At 36.3% G+C, this 16,277-nt stretch overlaps 1 long non-coding RNA gene across 2 annotated transcripts in view; it reads right to left on the bottom strand.

Annotated features, from left to right (window-relative positions):
• Positions 1–577: 577 nt before the first annotated feature.
• Positions 578–16,277, bottom strand: part of LOC137850106 (uncharacterized) — a 71,334-nt gene continuing 55,634 nt past the window's right edge. For both annotated transcript variants that reach the window (XR_011092264.1, XR_011092265.1), the window contains one exon: positions 578–1,138. This is a non-coding gene — a long non-coding RNA (uncharacterized lncRNA). The remainder of the gene's footprint in view (positions 1,139–16,277) is intronic.

Genomic DNA, 16,277 nt, shown 5'->3' with positions numbered 1-16,277 from the left:
ACTTCAAAATTATAAACTTTCCTATTCCACTCTAATATCCATATCTTAATGTAGGTCTCATATTCTTCTAATCATACCCATATATTCATGTCTTTCATCCTTTCAGACCCATACCTATACACTCAGGCTTCAAGCCCTGCTCATTGACATAATGGATTTGTCTTTCTGTACCAGTCCATTCTCAGATGTCAGGATCAGTTTCCTTTTCTTTTCTTTGACAAGAGTTAATCTTTCTTTTTTTTTTTTTTTTCTTTCCCTTCTCTTTGCTAGCCTTAGATTAAGAGTTCTACTCACTATTGCCAATATTTTTGTTAATTTCCAAACACACATGAATTCCTTCAGAACCATGATAAGTTGTGAAATTCTGTTCTTTCCCTCTCACTTTCTCTGTCACCACTTTCTAATTCGTCCATTCTATTAACGATACCATTAGTTTTAATCTGATTGGGGCCTTTTGGTCTGTGGCTCCTCATGGTTCACGTCAGTTCCAGTAAAAGTAAAGTAAAGAATTAAAGAATTTTTTTATTATTATTATTTTTTATTTTTACTAATCCATTTTCTCTTGGTTTCTGTAAGACTTTATTTCTGACCTATTCTACCATAGGTCTCATCCATGCTATCCACTTCTTCATTTATCATGTGTTCTATAGGAAATGAATATTTTAAGAATCAGATTACTGAAAAGCTGCCAATCTCATTTCAAGTAACTTAATAGTCACAACAACAATGAAGATAGTTTATTTTACTTATCTTCTTTCATCTGAAGAAGATCCAAAGTGTGTTGAAACCACATGTGATATATAACATCTAGCTGGACAGGAAATTGATGATCTTTATTTTTGATAAACTAAGCATATGAAGTGTTTCTTTAGCAATGCGAAGTAACAGGAAAGCCCCTAAATAAGCTTCATGGGTGATAGTTTGGCTCTAGTCCATAATGGAAAACATTATTCTAGGTATTCATTTTAATTTTGACACAGACTGTGATAAAGTCTCCTGTAGCCAGTATTTTGTTAGCTGCCAAACACATGCATTCTCTCATAAACTCAGCTATGTGCCCATATCTTTTGTTGTTGTAGTTGTTGTTGTTGTTGTTGTTGTTTGTTTTTCTCTGTCTCCACAATCACCATTTCGCAATCTGGAAAGAGAAAATACCAAACATTAAGCTCACTCGTTAGGAGCAATTGTGTTACAAATAAATGTTCTCAAAAGAGATATTTTGCTGTCAAACAATAAAGGAGGAAATTCTACATATCTTCATTAAGAAAAAACACACCAAAGGTATTAGTTCATTCAGTCTGGAAACATAAGAGTTATCTAATCAATAGCTTCCAAGAAATGTAATTTTGAATATCATGGAAATAAATGAGCAGAAAGCTACTGAAGTAATCTGTGAATAGAGTAGCATCCAATTTGAACAGGAGAAATAAAAGGGTCAGACTCATCTTGTGAAATATAGATGTCTGTGATATTGATGGTTTTCAGACTTTCTCCTAGCCCGGTCTTTTTTTTTATTATCTTTTTTTTTTTTTTTTTCTTCTGTATTTCCCCACTCATCTCAATTTAAGTATTCTAAAAAGTTTGGTTAATATATTTTTACTTCCTGCTTCTCCCTCTTTTTCTCTGCCTCTCTTGTAGGGCCGTCTGGAGTATTTGTTACCATAGCTTCAGAAATGTGCCATATTGCTCCTCTACTAACAGCTTTTTGAGCATGTCCCTGGCATGCTCTCATTGACGCTTGTTGTTTTTCTCTATATGATTATGAACAGTCACCTCAAAGCTAACTGTGCATTAACAAAACTGCTGATGAGTTACCAGAATCTTCTTTCATCTTGATCCTCTTTTCAGTTCTGCATCTGCTGCTGGCAGTTCTCCTAACTTAGAGCTTCCTTTTGTCTGTATAAGTGCTTCCAGTGGGGAGCTAGAAAGCCGCTCTTTTCCAGTTAGACCTTGGTAAAATATATGGAGATTTCACTGCAGACCAGTCACAAAGTGTGCTCAGGGATGTGAGTTTGTATAATACATTTAAAATTATCTATTTTAAATACATAAAAACTTGTCACAATAAATAAAATTAACAATCTAGGAGAAGGTGGAGTTGGTAAAGGATGCTAAATATTTATTCCACTGGAGGAGGATGTTGCATTAAGGGGTGTATTAACCATTATGGGCCCGGTTGGATGCAGGGTACTGAACTATCACAATCACAGTTTCACCAATAATGCATTAACCATTAGGGGTCCAGTCGGATTCACCAATAACACATTAACCATTAGGGGTCTGGCTGGATTCAGAGCACTGAACTACCACGGTCACGGATTCACCAATAATGTATAACCACCCTTACTGTAGTCGCAGTTAATGAGAGCTATTGCAACTAGGAACAATGCAATCAAATGTGATTTATTACAGCAACAGGTACACAGATTCTTTGGATTGCCAGCAATAGTGACTGTCTACAAAAGCAAGCTATCATGCATGAAATAGGTGACACAGGTGACACAGGTGACACAGGTTCACAGTCTGGAAATTAACGTGTTAAAAGGCACAAAGACTCTAGAGAGATTTATAACCAAGTGTTCAAACCTCACCCAAAGGCATCCCAATGGGGGGGGGAGAGAGGCTCAGCCCATCGACTGGTCCCAGGAGTCAGGAGGTCCTAAGGATGTTGTATTCCCTTGGGATGGTATCTCCCCTGACGATGGTATCTTCCCTAACATCCCTTCTCTCTTAGGCCAATTTATATTATTTTATATCTTTTAGGTGGAGCCTGAGTGACTCTAGTCAAGCATATCTTAGTTATGATTGATAAAATGTTCTCCAATCTCTGTCTAAAGTAATAGGCTCCAAGAAATTCAGAGCACATGCTCAGTGAGGGGTGGTCACACCTTGGAGGTGGGTAGCTTTTGGGATGGAGGTGTGTTTTGGTATTATAATGATATTATAATGAGAAAAAGTACACTAGGTTACAGCATTTGCCAAAACATGACAGATTCTTGGCTAAAGGTAGCAAAAAGTGCAGCTTATTGGTCTTGGTGTGCACAAGAACAATCAAGTCCCCACCTGGTCACAGAGCCTAGCCATGGTGTCTCCACTCCACTCTACACTCCGTACTGTTCCTTAGAACTAGCACTCCAGGTTCCCCCAGCATGATAGAATCTAAGGTTGGAAGCCTAGGGAACGCTCAGGTAATGCAGCTATGCCCCACCCTGAAAGCCTTTTCAATGCTGTACATTTTCTTTAAAAATGTGAATGTTGGTTTTATTTTCCTGGTTACTTCAGGCAATTGCACCATAGAGGACCGGAAGACTGTGGGCATTCTGCTAAAATTTTCTAGGCTTTCAAAAACTTATAACAACTCATTTTGGGAAGCAGAGTAAGAGCACAGCTTCTTACCTCCTTGTTGGGAAGGTAACCATCTAAGTGATTTTCTCTATCTTAGATATGAAAGCTTTTATTCCCAATGTATATATATGAATATGTATTCAAATGACTTTTAAAATGCTTCAATATCTATTCTTTTCAATGATCCTTTTGCATACTTTATCCGTTCCTGTCTTTCCACTTTGCTATTTCAATATACAGCATAAAGGACAATACTTTAGAAATAAACAACTTGGGAGAAGGGTAATTGGGAAAACTAAATGGCTCGTCGTGATGAGCTCCTATCTTAATATGACATCTGGATAAGTAGCTGTGAACCTTGGATGCATAAGCAAAGGAAAATTGAAGAGAAGTAGAAAACTAATAACCAACACTAGAAGATCTATTGCTAGAATATTTAATACTGGTCTAGTGTCCAAATTAAAAATACAAGAGAGAGAGAGGAAACGGAAGAGAAAGAAACAAAAATGATAATGAAGGTTTAGAAAAATTATTTGAGATCGGGAAATCATGTTTTCAATCAGCTATTAGAGTTTGTTTCAGTTAAATTACCTGGGGGAAAAAAAAAAAAAAAAAAAAAGGCAGATTAGATTTTATCATTGTCAGCAAAATTCTGACATAACCATATTATGGGCTGATAACCTGTTGGGGTACGCAGGTGTTCTGAGATACCTGGAGAAATTGCTGAGGATATGATTCTCTCTGTATTAAAATATCTTGCAATATAATTATTTCAGGTCATCTCAAAAAAAAAAAAAAAAAAAAAAAAAAAGTGGCCTATGGTAAACAATTTTACAGTATTAATAATGTTACTGGTTTAAGGTGTGATGGCACAGATATCATTATGTGCAATCTAGATAGAAGCCCTTCAGGCATCTTGATAGTTATGAATAGTTACATAAAGAAAATAATAATAAAAAAAGATCTTACGGTACAGATTTGCACAAAATGTAAAAGACAAGAAAACAAAAAGACAAGAAGATAACAAGATTCTGTTCTGGTGGTCTCTTGATTTGCACAATGAGTTGATGCCTCGAAATAGATATTTCTAAAGTCATTGCTTTCTAGAACAGCTATGAGATTGAATTAATATAGGGATAGGTTATTAAATTATATATCCAATGTACATTGTCAATGACACAGAAATGAGCACACAAAGACCTCTTTGGTTGTCTAAGAATATGGAAGAAAGGGAAAGGGAAAGGGAAAGGGAAAGGGAAAGGGAAAGGGAAAGGGAAAGGGAAAGGGAAAGGGAAAGGGAAAGGGAAAGGGAAAGGGAAAGGGAAAGGGAAAGGGAAAGGGAAAGGGAAAGGGAAAGGGAAAGGGAAAGGGAAAGGGAAAGGGAAAGGGAAAGGGAAAGGGGAGGGGAAAGGGAAAGGGGAGGGGAAAGGGAAAGGGGAGGGGAAAGGGAAAGGGGAGGGGAAAGGGAAAGGGGAGGGGAGGGGAGGGGAGGGGAGGGGAGGGGAGGGGAGGGGAGGGGAGGGGAGGGGAGGGGAGGGGAGGGGAGGAAAACTTTGTACAGACTAGCAGGACCATAGGAAAATTACTTTTCATACAAAGAATGTTTTTTAAGTTTCCTGAAAATTCACTGATACTTTACAACTAGTAGTAAGGCAGCCTCAGAAACTGATCTATTTTACCCTTCATCCAATCTTGAGAACCAATGCACTGAGTAACGAGATAATGGAAGTTCCCCTGGCCATGCCAAAGGCAGTATTTACAGAGTCACTGGAAACCCTTTCATTCCTGCAGCCTGCTTATATTTCTGCCAGCTTCAAGAGGCTTCTGATTGTCTGAGGTTCTGCAGCTCTGAGGCACTGTTGAAATGATTTGTTCAGACTCCCTTCTGGCCAGTTCTTGAACAGTAGTGATCAATCACAATTGAGTTCCGGGTACCATGTCACAACAAACTGATTAAACTCTCCCTGAAGAAATCACAGATGTTATTGGGTTTAATGATATCATCCAGGACTTTAAATTACAAAGGAGATTATATTTGTCTTTCTGAGAAAACATTTTAATTTAAAAACTCAGCAAAAAATGTTCAAATCTTGTATGGTGATCTTTGTTAGGAATAAACTATTGCCTTTCAGAATTGTAGGGTAAGAAAAAACTCTGTTATACTACTGACACGTAAGATGTTTCTGTGCTTTTTTATTTTCTAACTGCTTAGGAACAAATATTCCTTGTTTTTCAGGTAGAGAGCATAAAGATAGCATCAGCTTCATTACAGAACCCAGAGCTACTCAGTGAATGGCTACATCAACCCACTGCTATTATGACTCAAGCAGATAACAGATATCCTAGCCTGGAGAAATCCCACTGATTGCTAAGTTTCCAGGGAGAGACTCCTAATTAAGTTATTGCGATTTTATAACCTATGCTCTAAAAATCCAGACTTTAGCTCATCTGTAATTTAAAATAAATAAATAAATAAAAAATTACAGGAAATAACAACTTAATTTAAGCCTGAAAATATTTCACACAGAAATATGGAAAATCAGAGTTGACGCACATAGATTACATACAGTGCAGCTACTTCCTTCAAGTGTCTCATAAAATTGACTATGTTAATTTATGCTGAGTTCTGATTTCCTAGTACTGCTCTGTTTCTCAAAATAAAATTGAATGGATCAAGCAAGAAAAATATCCATAATCTCCATTCACAAAATAAGCAAATGCTACCAGCTACCTTTATTCAAAATAAATAAATAAATAAATAAATAAAATAATAATAAAATAAAATAAATAAAATAAAATAATAAAGTAAAATAAAGTAAAATAAAATAAAATAAAATAAAATAAAATAAAATAAAATAAAATAAAATAAAATAAAATAAAATAAAAAATGCATTGACATTGAACAGAAAATAACCTTTTAGTTGATTCAATACTCAAGGAATTATACTGAGATAAGCTTAGTTTACAGGAACAGATTTTAGGTCTGACTGACCTGTGCTCAGATCAGTTCTTGGAAAAAGAGGGATAATAGGCCTCTTATATCATCTAATAAGTGTGCATAATTTAGAGCATAATTTAACACATAATTTCAAGCAGATCTTCCCTACATTCACAAGATGTTCTCATTTTGCTCAGGGCAAAGGAACAATGGAAGGGATTATATTGGCACCATCTTTACAGTGTGTATCATCAATTGTCCAGGAACAGATTCCTTGGCTCCTTTTTCAAAATATCAACCCTTACCATTTTTATTTTCTGAGCAGAAAGGCCAGGGGGACAAGAGCTAGACAAAACTGAGGCATGTTGGAAAGCTTAATATATATATATATATATATATATATATATATGAATCTGTCTGCATGCTCAGTGAAGCAGCAATTTCCCAAATATTTCACATCTCACACCCCTGGTTGCATAGAACAAGGTCAGACAGAAAGTTTTGATAGATCAGGCTTGTAAATTCAATATTTAGGCTCATTGAAACTATTGAAAGATGAATTCAAAAAGCCATGCAGCTACCTGCAGGAGAACATTTTTAATTAAATTTTGTGGAGATATGGAAATTTAAGCTTATTTAAGCAGATGCAGGGGTGGTTTGGCTTCAGCCTGATTTCTTCAGAGACCATGGCTTCAGTTCCTTGATAGCTCAGATCTAAAGGCTGCCTGAAGATAAGTGAGAAAAAGAATAGCTTAAGAGTCCAAACTCTGATCTCATATCTCTCTTTCTCCCCACATACCCATCACACTGTGCCTGCCCAAAGCCTTCAGCAGTGCAGGCTGGTGGCTCCTCATTCAGGCTGACTAAGCCAGGACTTTCAGCTGTGAATGCAATACAAAATATAAGAAACTGCCTGTTATCTCTGCACATGCTGGGGTACAAACCAATTATATTTCTGTTGTTTACACACAGAACTTTGAACCATACAGTTGTTTCTTCTTCTATATGGCAACATCTTTGACTTTGGCTCTATTTGCTAATACCTGCTGTGACCCATCTTGGGTTCACTGATCATCCAGTGCAGGCAGAGGGATATATTTTCACTGTTAAATAAGAACAGGCCAGGGGGGTGAACCTGAGCAATTGATCCTTAATCATCCACTCTGCTGAATTGTCAGATTGCTCATTGTTTTGGACATCTTAAAAACACTTCTGCTAACACCGGGGGTAGCTCTAAGTAGTGTGGATACGAGAAACTCCTTAGCCACATGGTATAGTTTCTAATCCTATTTTAATCAGTAATACAGACATGGCCACTGTGCATCACAGTCCTAGACTAATCCATGTGCACACAACATGGCACAACATTGTGTTGAAGCTATTCATATGCATGCACAAGTCCACTGTGGATACAGGACACGGCCAGCACAGGCAGACAGACCTGGGAAATAGGATGTACCCTTAAGTTCTGCTGTATAGACATAACTGTGCTGAAGTAAGTTATTTTGAAATGACAAGCTAGTATTATTTTTCCGGAATGAAAAAGGGAAACATATCTTATTTAACTATTCTGAAAATCTGGATGATCTTCAAAAATCTTTTCTGTAAAATGAGGCCAATCTAAAGTTATCACACAAAAGGAAAAAGATGCAGACCTGTCTTGTTCTACATTCTCATTCCAAATGTTTTTCATCTCTTCTTTTCCTGTACAAGAAAATTATTTATTTTACGTGTTTGTGTTTTATTTTTCAATAATGCATTAATATATGAAAAGAACTAAAAATGATACAAGACATCAAGCTGACTTTTTTTTTTTTTGTCAGAAATTGTTTTTCTCTCCTATTCTTCATTTTAGGGATATGGATATAAAAAACAAGCATTCCTTACATTTCCTTATGGCTGTGAGGAAGGTTTCATAATGTAGTGTTTTCAGGGATCCTGCAGAAAAACAGTAAAAAAATGAAACTCCAGCCCATTACTGGCATTCAGAACAATTGGAGTATCCTATGATACATTTGTACTTTTTTTCCATTGGTTCTTTAGGAAATGCTGTGTGTGTGTACATATTAATAAATCAATTTATTTGTTTATTTATTTATTTACTTTTAACCACCATAATCTCAGCTCTCAGAATCAAGTGACTATATCAGATGGTAAATTTTCATTTCACATTGAGCAAATTTGCAGCCTTCACAGTTGAGGAAGAGCTTAAAGACCTGAATTACCTATTCCAATCAATCAAAAAACACCCTAAATTTTGTGATTCCTTCAAGTTAGAGTCACAATTCCTGAATGTTTCTGTTGTAAAACAATACAATAAAATGACATGCACCTGACCATGCTGCCCTATGACATTTTTACACTGTAAAAGACTACACATTGAATCCTAGATCCTGTCTATTATAGACATAAGAAGAGAAAGAGGCTATGCTATATTGTGGAATACATACACATATTTCCAACTAAAACACAACATAATGTTCATAGTGATTTAGAACTCAAAGCTGAGTAGGCAGAAGGGAAGAATAGCAGAATATGAGAACGACCCATTTGCAGTCTGAAAGTGGCTGATATATTTATTGGCATTAGCTCTCAAACTTGTGCTAAAACATCCTGAAGATACGCACTTTTCCTTTTTTTTTTTAAAAAAAAAAAAAAGCCCAGAAACAGTTTTAATTTTCAGATGAGAACCTAAGCTGGTCAGACTCTTCATTTTCATCAGTAATGGACTACTCATCAGTGTTCTACCTAAACAAGAGTTCCAGCCTCCCCCTTCACTTTCTGTGTTCTGTACCTTTATCTTTCATCAGTTTTCAAATGTTCTCCTCTTAAAAAACAAGCAAGCAAACAAAGAAAGAAAGAAACAACCCTAGCAACTTAATTAAACCTTTGCCAGTTTTCACTAACCACACAGAGATATAGAAATGCACAAATTACAGTGACTATATTCATTATCTTGTTCATTTTACTCAGATTAATAATGCAAACAACCCTGGTGAGGTATGGCATCTGTTCAACATCAGTGCACCAATACTCCTATTACATAATGTTAAAACTTTTCTCTCCTGAAGAGGAATATAATCATCAAGCCAGGAATAATAATAAAAAAATAAAATCCAGTGTGTAAACCTAATAGACATTAGAAGGTAGAATGTACTTTCATTGAAATATGGCAAATATAGTAAGAATAAAATTAAAAAATATTTGGGAAAAGGTCATCAACTCAGTAGAAAATAAGTTTATGAGATTATATTTTCAGATCTGATTAAAAAGAGTTTGTTTCTACCATTTTTTTTTATTATTCAAAAAAAAAAGTGATTATTTTTGCATACAGTTTGCATACAATTTGCAGTCAATTTGTAATTTGTGTTTGGTTTGATTATTTTGTTTGTTTGTTTTCCCTTTTCTGTCTTTTTCATCCAAACTCTGATTAATCCAGATGGATTGTATGGAATTTATAAAGAACTTATTTTCAACCACCACAACATTTGTCAGAGGTGTATTTTCTACTAACACTTCAGCTTTCACTCAGAATTCATACTAAAATCCTTTTTAGTGGATAAAGCTCAGAAAGAATGCCATTTTAAATCTGTGATTACTAAAAGAAGGAAAAAATGAAAAAAAAAATATCATCTTACTGATACTTAAGCTTGATGAAAATATGCTTATACCTAATTAGCTACCTTTATCTTCCCTTTGCACCTGGAAATACTATGGAGAAATAGCATGATTCAATATATAAAAACATTATTTCAACTGAGGACAGTATGCAAAATGATATTCATGTATGCAACCTACTTTATGATGAACCACAATTTAGGATGTATAGGTAGAGTGATATTTCATTCTTCACATTCTTCTCTCTCCTACACCCCCCCCCCCCTCCCCGCCCCCCTCCCCCCCCCCCCACCCCCCCCGCCTTTTTTTTTCATGTATTGTAATTAGTCAAAATGATTCTTAGTAAGAAACTAAAATCTTATATTTCTTATTTCAGACAAAGGACCCTTACAGATAAATGTTATCAACAGAAAAAAAATATTGATACTATTCAACCTAAACATTCAAAGTAAAAGTATACAAGGATTGCTTCTAACAGTGTAGTTAATGATTTCTTTTATATGCTCTGCCAAGGACCATGAAAGCCAAACCAGGTGTCTGCTAACGGTAGTACTCAGGGATTCTGATCTGGCATGATATAAAGCAAACCACTGTGTTGGTAACCATTCTCAACAGGTTATGATAGTGACATATCATATCAATTATGCTTTGATAATCATGTATTTTGAGAAAACTTTTATGACTTCTCATGACCTCAAGAAAAAACACACATCCTCTCATGATGTGCTAATAAGAGAAGGGTTATGATGTTACGCAAATGAAGGAGAGAAAAATTGGCTGAAACTAACTCAGATTAACCTGTGTTTGCATACTTACATATATGTGATTATATTTACATACAGAGACAAATGAAATAATGCTTATTTTAATGCATTGGTCCAGAAAAATTGATTTTTTAAAAGATGAATGAAATATCAAAATCTGTTTCTAAATTTCAAATAATTAAAAATGATTAATGACATAACTCTTGACTATTACTGATAGATTAAAATGGTTGGTTTATAAAAAGAAAATTTAACAGGAATAAGATCCTGGTCAAAAATGTGCAAGTGTGACTGCTTTTTACAAACCAGTGGAGAGGAGAGGAGAGGAGAGGAGAGGAGAGGAGAGGAGAGGAGAGGAGAGGAGAGGAGAGGAGAGAGGAGAGGAGAGGAGAGGAGAGGAGAGGAGAGGAGAGGAGAGGAGAGGAGAGGAGAGGAGAGGAGAGGGAGAGGAGAGGAGAGGAGAGAGAGAGGAGAGGAGAGGAGAGGAGAGGAGAGGAGAGGAGAGGAGAGGAGAGGAGAGGAGAGGAGAGGAGAGGAGAGGAGAGGAGAGGAGAGGAGAAAAGAAAAGAAAGAAGAAAGAAAGAAAAGAAAAGAAAAGAAAAGAAAAAGAAAAGAAAAGAAAAGAAAAGAAAAGAAAAGAAAGAAGAAAGAAAAGAAAAGAAAAGAAAAGAAAAGAAAAAAGAAAAAAGAAAGAAAAGAAAAGAAAAGAAAAGAAAAGAAAAGAAAAGAAAAGAAAAGAAAAGAAAAGAAAAGAAAAGAAAAGAAAAAGAAAAGAAAGAAAAGAAAAGAAAAGAAGGGTGTTATTTCATGTACCAAAGTTGGAACCTGAAAAAAAAAAATGTATAAAAGTGAAAGTTCTTAACATGTAGACAAAAAGTTAGACACTCCAGAATGGCAAGGGTCCATGTAGGTCTTTTCCAGTCTTTAAAGATACATGTCTTCTTAGCTGGAGGCTGGACAGAAGTGTTTATCTCTGCTTCTTCTGCTCAACCTTTTCAGATGTAAACCCTACGCTTAGGTAGATAAGACACCGCTTTCTCTTGAAAGAAAACAGATACTGATTCCCTTTCCTTTTCCATCCCATTTTACTGACTAGGCAAGTGAACTGAAAATTTGTGCCTAGAAGACTTAAAAAATGTATCTGTGAAACACCTTATGTGGAACAGAGATGCAAATTTAAGTTTCCTCATATCCTACCTTATTGGTTCAGCCTGGAGAAGAGGAGGGTCAGGGGTGACCCTATCACTCTCTATAAGTACATTAAAGGAGGCTGTAGAGAAGTGGGTGTTGGTCTATTCTCCCATGTGTCTCGTGACAGGACGAGGGGGAATGGGCTAAAGTTGCACCAGGGGAGGTTTACGTTGGATATAAGGAAGAACTTCTTTACTGAGAGGGTTGTTAGGCATTGGAATGGGCTGCCCAGGGAAGTGGTGGAGTCACCATCCCTGGAGGTCTTTAAAAGACATTTAGATGTTGAACTTAGTGATATGGTTTAGTGGAGGACTTGTTAGTGTTAGATCAAAGGTTGGACTCGATGATCTTGAAGCCTCTTTCAACCTAGACAATTCTGTGATTCCGTGATTCTGTGAAACAAGTGTCTCTCATTCTGTTTTATTATGCAAAACTTTCTTTTTTTTTTTTCTTCTTCAATTAAATAATTACCTGTCAAATGGAACAGAGTTTTGATTGGGGTTCTCTAATGCCAGATGAGCTTAACTCAGCAAATAACATGTGTGCTTTGATGTACCCCAGTTGTTTTTAAAACGTAAAGCCTTTTCCAATGTATATGCTCTGTATATCAAGGTGTTTAGGCACTCCAAACACAGTAGACGGAGAGAAATTCAATTTAAACATACACAGCTTACATCCTAAGATACTCAGAAACAAAATGATGCATAAATGAAGGAGTCAGGCAAAGAAAATCTTCAAAACTAAAACTTCACAGACAAGTATAGTCCCCCTTTCTGATCTAGAATCCTACATCATCTGTCCTCTACAGTGGATATTATCTTCTCTATTTTCAGTTGCTTTTTTTTTTCAGTCAGGTAGTTCTCTTGGAAAGAAGAACTGGAAGATCTCATAAGAACTGTACCCAGCAAATGATAAGATGTTTCAGTCAATACTTCTCAGCACAGAGATTGAATTAGCTCTCTGGCATGCATTATAAAGGAATTACAGATGAAGCCAAAGTGAATCTTTGTTAACAAAGTTAACTTAAAAGATTAACTCTGTTAATCATTTGCACACCTGAAAGAAAATAAGACATTTCTACTTCACATGGGATTAAAGTAATCTGTGAAGGCAAATATATTCCATTGAAATATACATAATTATATGTATTTAGCCTCAAAGAAAACAGCAAGTGTTATTGGGGATACTGAAAGTGATTTAACTATAAAATCAAGGATAAAGTAAGCATAGGTAACTAAGTTACAATGGTCACCCAATGCACACGTACTCTAAGTGTAAGAGAATTACACATGAGGCTGAAGGAAATAAACTCAGAATCACAGAATCACTGAATCATCTAGGTTGGAAGAGACCTCCAAGACCATCTAGTCCAACCTCTGACCTAACACTAACAAATCCTCCACTAAACCGTATCACTAAGTTCAACATCTAAACGTCTTTTAAAGACCTCCAGGGATGGAGGTCTTTAAAAGAGTCCAGTGGACTCAACCACTTCCCTGGCAGCCTATTCCAATGCCTAACAACCCTTTCTGTAAAGAAGTTCTTCCTAATATCCAACCTAAACCTCCCCTGGAGCAACTTTAGCCAATTCCCCTTCATCCTGTCACAGTATTTGAAAGCCTGAAATATAAACAATGTTCACACATTTAGTAGATCATGAAAATGGAACTGAAAATACTCATACTGTACAGGAATTTTCATCAGCAATCACCTTTGTCCAGATAGAAACATACTGGCTTCTATGCAGGGATGTGCTAGGCCTGACATATAAATATGGGATCTACCTGCAATACATCCTGTGGCTAAGAACCATAGACTCATCAAATGGTTTGGATTGGAAGGGACCTGAAATATAACCTGGTTCTAACCTCCCTCCTGTGGGCAGGGACATCTGAGGACTTTAAGGGACTAGGCCTCAAAGATTCATCCAACCTGGCCTGGAAAACTTCCAGGGAGGGGGCATCCACCATTTCCCTGGGCAACCTGTTCTGGTATCTCATCACCCTCGAAACAATTTCTTCCTTACGTATAATCTAAATCTACCCTTTTTTAGTTTAAAACCATTACCCTTTGTTCTATCACTATAGGCCCAGGTAAAACTTTAAAAGGTTTGTAACAACAGGCCCTTCAAAACATTGGGGTGGGGATGTTACAGTCCACTCCTATGAAACATGCAGTCTGGCAGTATTACTCTAACTTCATTAGAGCTTTCAGTGGAAAACACATGACAGACTGGAATTTTGCTTTTGAATTCATTCCTTAAATAAGTTCGACAAAATGCTTTAAAAAGATGTAGAACTGTTCTTAAATGCTTAACTAAACTGGGACACCTAAGTTCCTCTCTGGAACAAAATGAAACTGGATATAGCTTCAGTCTCTCTTACACTACAAAGAATTTAAGTATCTGAGCATTTAGTTCAGTTCAAAACTTGAAATTGCTGTAATTGTGGGGTCCAGGTTCCCCATTAAACAACAATAAAACTATTTCAGTCATTCATTTGATCAGAGTTTACAGCTGAACTACATCGCTAGAGAAACACATTAGTTAATTTATCCAGTCTTGCATTCTTCTTGAAGTCTTCTGCTCCTTCACAGAAAGCTTTTGAAAATATGTCTTTCAGATCTGTTTGTGCATTTAGTTCACACATCCAATTCTAACAAAATGCTGACAGTACTGCCAGGATTGTAGGGACATCCTGTAACATAGAAAACACACTCCATTAGATATTGTTAATAGAGGATCAATAGCACTCTCACTTTCTCACCTCAACTAATTTCTTGTACACTGAGTAAACGCATCTGGAGGAATTAGAAGAATTGTTAGCTAACATTTGTCAACATAATAATATATCAGTTTAAACATTTGAAGATTGATCTAGTGAGGAACAATTTTACAACATGATAAACTAAGCTCTAAACAAGAAAACAATATATATATATATATATTTAAAGTTCTTATGCCTTTAATTTTTTAATTTATTTTTTTTGAGCTATTGGAACAGATTAAATGTAATCCTTCTAGCTTGATGAGGAGACAATATTCTGAAGCAGACCTGGTAACAGATGTTTACTAATCATTGATAATTTTTGCATATGGAAAAGGGGAAATGGTGTTTAGAGGCACTACTGATATAATTATAAGAGCATACAGAAACCATGTGAAGATTTGCTGAAACAAAATCTAACCTGGGAATAAACACAAAGCCGCTACAACCTTGAATCTGGAACTTGCCCACATTCCAAACAAAAACAAACAACAACCAAAAAAAAACATTCTTTGAGTGTATTACACAAACTTCCATATCTATTTTGCATTTTCTATTCCAAAAAAACACTTTTGAAATAAATGATTTAATTCAAAAGCAAACCTTTCCAACAACACTTCATTGAAAGAAAACAGAACTAGCAAATATTCCTCATAGCCCCAACATGCTGATGGACATGGAATGAGGAACCCAGTTAGGATGCCTGAATAATGTTTGTATCAGATATGATAAAGATACGTAACTTATATATCAGACACAAGCTAGAGAAAACAGACAGTTTTCTTGATCTGCTGTACTCATTCACCTTGAAAAAGAAAATGAGATCTAATGTTTTCATCAAAGAAAGACCAACTGGTAATGCAGTGCTATGTGAAATTTACTGAGACCCTATTTGGAGTTCTGTTTTCAGCTCTGGGGACCCCCAGTATAAGAAGGACATGGACCTGTTGGAGTGAACCTGGAAGAGTGCCAAAAAGATAACCAAAGGGCTGGCGCACCTCTCCTATGAAGACAGGCTGAGGCAGCTGGGGTTGGTCAGCCCGGAGAAGAGAAGGGTCTGGGGAGACTTAATTGTGTTCCAGTACCTAAAGAGGGCCTACAAGAAAGCTGGAGAGCAACTTTATCAGGGAATGTAGTAATAGGTTAAGGTGAAATGGCTTTAAACTAAAAGAAGGTAAAATTAGATTAGATATTAGGAAGAAATTCTTCACTCTGTGGGTGGTGAGGCACAGGAACAGGTTGCCCGGAGAAGCTGTGGATTCCCCATCCCTGGAAGTGTTCAAGACCAGATTGGATGGGGCCCTGGCCAACCTGATAGTGGGAGACATCCCTGCCCATGGCAGGAGAATTGGAACAAGATGATTTTTAAGGTCCTTCCATCCTTCCAACCCAAATCATTCTATTATTCTATAATACTGATTAAGAAGATTTTTTCTTTCTTTCTTTTTTCTTTTCTGGAACCATGCAACAGTGTAGCTTAGCCATACACACATACCTAGAAGACTAAGAACACAATTCTGCTAGCAGCCTGTTACTAGAAAGAGTCCAGAATTTCCCCAGCATTTGCTAATAACTAGAACATCTTAAAGCTTCTTATCTGCAAAGATATTAATTCATGGATGTGCATAATTCCCATCTGTTTCCCCCATCCCAAAG

This window comes from Anas acuta, chromosome 1 (genome assembly GCF_963932015.1).
Source record: "Anas acuta chromosome 1, bAnaAcu1.1, whole genome shotgun sequence".
Classification (NCBI taxonomy): Eukaryota; Metazoa; Chordata; class Aves; order Anseriformes; family Anatidae; genus Anas; species Anas acuta.
This window is presented reverse-complemented; position numbering and strand designations above follow the sequence as displayed.